This window comes from Suricata suricatta, chromosome 13 (assembly GCF_006229205.1).
Source record: "Suricata suricatta isolate VVHF042 chromosome 13, meerkat_22Aug2017_6uvM2_HiC, whole genome shotgun sequence".
Lineage (NCBI taxonomy): Eukaryota > Metazoa > Chordata > Mammalia > Carnivora > Herpestidae > Suricata > Suricata suricatta.
In genome coordinates this window covers 64788566-64794816 of record NC_043712.1, presented here as the reverse complement: position 1 = coordinate 64794816, position 6251 = coordinate 64788566, and the positions used below count along the sequence as shown (strand labels likewise).

Below are 6251 nucleotides of genomic sequence, written 5' to 3'. Positions count from 1 at the left end.
TGAAAGTAAGTGTATCAGATGGCTTGGGATGCAAGTGATAGAAAAACTGATTCAATTAGCTTTAATGAAGAGGAAACTATAATATGATTTCACTTAGGAGTCTGAAATCAGGGCCTGGGTTGGGTCTATTCCTTCTGCTGTTCTCTGATAGCTTGTTCTGAGGCTGGCTCTTCTCACGGTCATAAGATGACTGCTAAAGCTCCAGGTGTCACATCCAAACTTAACCACGTCTGGATGACAAAGATAGAGCGTCCTATCCGATTGGCTTTTTGCTGCCCTTAATCAAAGGAGTAAATCTTTCCCCAAATTCCCATTACAGTTTTATTCTTATTCATTGGTCAGAACTGCATCACATGTGTATGACTAAGGCGATTGCTGGCAGAAGAAATGCAACCTCATGGGACTGGGGCTGGAAACATCTCCCTTGAGATCCAGGGTTACAGAGAAGAAGGTGGGTCTCAGAACAAAATTTGTGCTCTCTTTGGAGAGAGGAAGGAGTATTGGCTATTGGCAAGGTAGATCAGAGGTTATGTGGCTTGATGATTATATACTTTGAAATCTCTCTTTAAGAAAAGGCATGCAAAATTATGAAAACAAAATTAAGAATAAAAAATAAACATCATAACATTCTTGGGGCGCCTGGGTGGTTTAGTTGGTTGAGCATCTGACTCTTGATTTTGGCTCAGGTCACGATTTTAGGGTTGTGCGGTCAAACCCTGTGTGGGGCCCCATGCTAAGTGTGGAGCCTGTTTGGGATTCTCTCCCAACCCCCTTCTGCCCCTCTCCCCCACTCACACTCTCTGTAAAAAATTAAAAAAAAATAAACAAATAGTAAAATTTTAAGTAACTGCCTGGCACATCCCTTTGAAATGCTTTCTTCCAAAGCCTCTTCACCCAACAGTGAATTTGTTTATCATTTTATTTAGCAACAATAGAATGACCATTCAGTTTTTTCTCAATATGGTGGATCAAAAAGTTTTTTTAATTGGTAGTTTATAAAAATTTCTTTCAGTTTGACAACTTGCTTATTGGTAATGTCATGTAAAGATTTAGGGTTGCTACCAAAATTGAAGAAACCACCATTCAGTTTCTTTTATAAATGAATTGTAAGATCTCCAGGTATTTCAAGTTGTCTTTATGTGTTGGCTGATCTCAAACACTCTTTCCATTCATGATACTCGTAAAAGAGTCCGTTTTCAATGTCCTCATTGATGTGTCTTATGAGTTTTGTGCTAAATTTGTTGTTAGTCTTTGGTGCCAAATTATTAAGATAGTAAAATTGTTTCCAATGCGTCTACATGGTTTGAACTATTAATCACATTTCAAATAATCCCCAGAGGCTCTTCATTACTTTAATCCTCAATTTATCTTTTCTTCTTAATATGTTGCTGCTTAAAAAAAATAATATGCTGGGTGTAATCCAAATGGTTCCTAAACCTCACTATTCTCTTTTAACCATTGCCAATTTAACTTGAAGTGAGCCACATAAACCTATTCTAGTAAACACAATCTAAGTGTATTCTCAACCTAATTTCCCCATTGGTACACCATAAACTACCTACTGGCATTCTGGTGGTGAAAAATCTTACAGAGGTAATCTTGAAGGTGAGATCTTCCTTTTTTTTTTTTTTTTTTTTTGGCTTTGGAAAGGAGCCCAGCCAAGTGAGTGGCCTGTGAGCTTCAGCTTCAATGGCTTCATGGTAAAGGGTAAGTCTACCTCTGCCTTCCATGTAGACAACCACCAGGGTATGCTGGCATAACATAAGGAGAGTCAGGCATCATTAGGAGCAGTGAATTGAGGAGAGTCTGCAACCAGGGATTGGAGGAGCCAAACCAAAGTTGGTTTCTAGAAGGATCTGGACTTGGGAGCAAAATAGAGACAGGAGGCATAAGGCCCTGGAGGAAATGCTATAATGTCTGGTAAGCAAATAGATGTAGCAGATGAGCAGGGGCCGAATGGACATTACTGCTGAAGACAAGGAGTTTGGAAGGGTGGGACTGTCGCGTCCCAGTAGGGGCATAGCATGACTAAATGAAGCTGGTCAAGAGGAGTTGAGATCTGAAGTAGCTGAGCCCTCTGCCAGTGTTGGGTTATTCTTTAGAGTGTGGCAAAGGTGGGTGGGAACCCAGTTTTCTGACTCCTGTTTTTTTCTTTTACTCCCGGCTGCCGCCCAAATAAAACCTTTACCTCACGCTAAGCATTCCAAACTGGAAAAAGGCATTCATTCTTGCCTAGGGAGAGCCTTCCTGGGAGGTGGCTCATCAAGTCCTCATGGTGGGTGGCTCCCCTTATTGATGGTCTTATCAGTGGTAGGGGATCTGTGCAGGGTGCAAAGAACATTCATAAAACAGGGGAGGGAGAAACCTATTGTATTAAATCTTTCTTTCCCCTTTCAGTTTTTTCCTAACTCCTGCCTCCCACACACACCTGGTATCAGTGCCAAAACATGCATTTTAGTGCCTTTAAGCAAAACTAGTTCTTCTGACAGGGAGAACTCTGACACTAAACTTTCTGTTCCCAACCCCCTTAAAAAAAACCTTCATCAAATTTTCACCACACGAAGTTTGAAGCATTTCAGTCACTGAAGCAGCTCAGTGATGATTGTTGTTGATGTTTCTTAAAGGGGATATTCATTCATTCATTCAACATGTGACAGATATTGTGCCTGACACTAAAGCACACACAGTCACAGTTCCTACCATCTTGGAGACTCTCATCAAATAAATCACACACAAATGTAAAATTGTAATAGTCCCCTAAATGGGAGCACAGACTTGGCCGATGTTCAGCCACTATGCACATATACTGCTGTGTCAGTGTGAAGATATTTAAATGTGTCCATAGGACATTCTCCTCAGATGGCCACGATCCTGTCCTTCTTTCTGCATACACAAGTGCTTTTTCACCCATCAAAAGGTGAAGTCTTGTCCTTTCCTTGAACTGGGCTGGCTTTGGAAATCGCTTTGAGCCTGAGAATGCTGTGAAGGGATCTATGAGACTTTTTTGGGCCAAAGCTTTAAGAGAACTGGTGGTTTCTTCCTCTCCCCTTTCCAGGTTATCTGCCACAGAAAAAAACCAATGTGCTGAGACCACAGTGCTGTGAGGAAACCACGCTGGCAGTGGGGAGAGGCCGCTTGGAGAGGGTGGTGTTCAGCCAGGTCCCAGCTCTTCAGCCTTCCCAGCTAAGACCTCAAACATGACTGAAGAAGCCATCTCCTCTCAGACATTCTTATCCCAGTGGACACTCCATGGAGCACAAAAACCACCCAGAGGAAGCCAGTGCAGATTGCAAAATAAGAATAAGTGGTTATGGTAAGTTATTAAGTTTGGGGGAGGTTTGTTATACAACAATAGAGCATTAAAACAGCAATATAGCTACTGCCTTGAGCCCCGTGAGCGCCCTCTCCTTTGTGGCCTAGGCCCCTCAGATCTGTCTCCAGCACCTCCAGGACTGCTCCCCACCATGTGTTAGCACTCAACAGTCAATTCCTGGCACAGCAGGAAGCTTCCCATTTCTTGTTCCAGAGTCCATTCTGGGGTATATGTTCTTTTGGCTGATGTCTGCACATTGCCAGTAAATAAATGCTTTGAATACCTTCACTGGGGGCTGGGTGGCATAGGGTTATAGAGGGTGGTCTTTGACCTATTCAGAGAAGTCAGGGAAGGATTCCCCAAAGAAGAGATCTGAAGTGTGTGAAAGTGTTAATTTGGGGAGAAGGGAGAGGAGGCATGACCACAGAGAAGGCATGTAAGGGAGCTCTGTGGTGGGACAAGAGACAGCAGAAAGAGGAACCGAAAGAAGGCCAGTATGACTGGTGTACAAAGAACAAGAGGAATGTGAAGGGTCTGGACCTTGTAATTCTCCTCCCAGAGTACAGCTGATTAAACTAGAGAGTTCCCCTCCTTAGGCTGACCAGGGACCAAGTAGAGTGCTCTGAGCTGCAAGGTGACTAGCCAACCAGATCAGGTCCTCTCTTTCAGAGAGTTTAAATCAGATGTACCAAAGGAGTCCACTGGTCAAGAGCAGAATTGCAGCTGAACCACTGTCATGGCAGACCTTGGCTGGGGCAATGGATGCTGCTTCCTGGTTGAAGACTGACCTCTAGAATTGTTATAGAGCAGATGTGACCTGCAGGCCAGCTGGTGTGAACATTACACTTTTTTTTTAATTCTGTCCATCTACACAGGGTAGCTAAAATGATGTTTTATTATTAAATTAGTTATTAGCACTGAAATATCAAAAGTTTTCAAATAGAAAACTTTAAAACATTTGGGAATTTTTTGAGCATTTCTGTCATATCTATGGCACTAGTAGATGGACGTGAGTAGTAACTACTTCCATTAGTTAGGGTATGCGCAGTGCACACCAGTTTATAACAGTTTCCACTGCTCACTGGAGTGATCTCTCAACAGTTGAGGCCAGGATCAGTTGCCATAGATCATCATACAGAAGTCCTGCTGCCTGTATTCACATTACACCCCCACAGCTGAGGCACTGGACATTGGGATCTCCTGTTGAGATAAGCTGGCTGCCATTGTAAATGGAAGACCTTTGATATCTTCCAGGTTGTGTGTGAGGTAGGACTGTGAGATTTAGCAAACATAAAAACAAAATAGTAAGAACAACAAAGTAAAAGAGGACACCCAGTTGAATTTGAGTATCAGATAAGCCACAAGTGATTTTTTAGTGTAAGTGTGTCCCCATTGTTGGCCTCCCACCTTCCTGGGAAGGAGGCCAAGCCACATTGATGGCTGAGATGAATGATGTCCTGGCCTAGCTCTTCCCTACAGGCAGGCCCCCATCAACTGGGTCAACCTTGAGTGAGGCTCTGCTTCTTGCACTAGAAGTGCCACACAGCACACAGGTCAGTGAGCAGCCCATTCTGAGTAGGATGATGTGGACGCGTGGCAACAGTATCCTAAATGTGGGAATTTCTGTCCTGGGGATGCATGACCCTCCTAGCAGATGGGTATATTCACCAACCTTGAGACTCTCCAAATTTCTTTGTCTGGGTTATTATGGAGGCTCTGTTGCATAAGCTTTGTTGATTAAATCATTGACCATTGATGATTAACCCAATCCCCAGTTCTTTCACCTTCCCCAGAGGCTGGGGGTGGTGGGACTAAAGTTCTTGCCTGCTTTTCTCAAGTGTTATTTATCTGGCAACACTTCCCCACTCCCTCCCCCCATCTCCCAAGAATCAGCTCATTTGAATAACTTGGGAATGATTGAAAGAGGCTAAGTATGAATAACGAAAGATGATCCTCTTGCCCCATGGCTTAGGTAATTCTATGGGTCTCAAGAGCTTTGTGCCAGGAACCAGGGAACCAGGGACAAAAAACATATATCACAATGTCACAGCTGGAATGGAGAGGGAAGTGATGCGGTGACAGTGTGGCAGCTGGAGAGAGCAGAGGCAGGAGGAATCAAATATGTTGGTGACGCTTCTGTGGTTATTAGATAGTGGCACCACTGCCTGGGGCAGTTTATTTCCAAGGAAACTGAAAGAAGGAGCTGCTCTGAAGAGTGCTACCTTTCTAGGTATATCGATTTTGAGGTGTAGTCAAAAGGAAAAGTCCAGTGAGTGGCTGAAAGTTCCATTAAGTTACAAGAGCAACTAATATTTAATCTGTGCTTACTATGTGTTTCCTGTTCTAAGCTTAGACATATTCATTTCTTTCCTATTTTATTAACAATTTTTTTAACATTTATCCATTTTTGAGAGACAAAGTGTGAGCTGGAGAGGGGCAGAGAGAGGGAGACACAGAATCCAAAGGAGGCTCCAGGCTCTGAGCTGTCAGCACAAAGCCCAATATGGGGCTCAAACCCACGAACCATGAGATCATGACATGAATCGAAGCCCGACACTTAACCAATTGAGCCACCCAGGCGCCCCCACACATATTAATTTCTTAAATCCTCACAAAGCTTCTATGAAAGAGATCCTACTATTATTCTTTCCACTTTATAGATGAGGACAGTGAATAACAGAGATGTTTAGTAACTAGTCTAAAGTCACAGAGCTAGTGAGATTCTACCCTAGCTGTCCAGTAATGACTTTGCCACATTTCCTTTCACCTTAGACCCAGGGATTTTTCTCCTCCTCTACCCTTTTAGCTTATTAAATTAGTCTAGAGATGAGAAAACATGTTTTATTTGTCAGTATCATGTTACTTAATTAAAATTTTATAAGGGGAAATATACAATTAAAAGCAGACATCCAAAATTAAATTGTATTTACATATAAAA

General features: G+C 42.8%; 1 long non-coding RNA gene across 1 annotated transcript; it reads left to right on the top strand.

Moving 5' to 3' along the window:
- Window positions 1-417: 417 nt before the first annotated feature.
- LOC115276267 lies at window positions 418-3158 on the top strand. Its single transcript, XR_003901870.1, has 3 exons — window positions 418-451; window positions 1651-1707; window positions 3056-3158. It is a non-coding gene; the product is annotated as an uncharacterized LOC115276267 (long non-coding RNA).
- Window positions 3159-6251: the final 3093 nt, after the last annotated feature.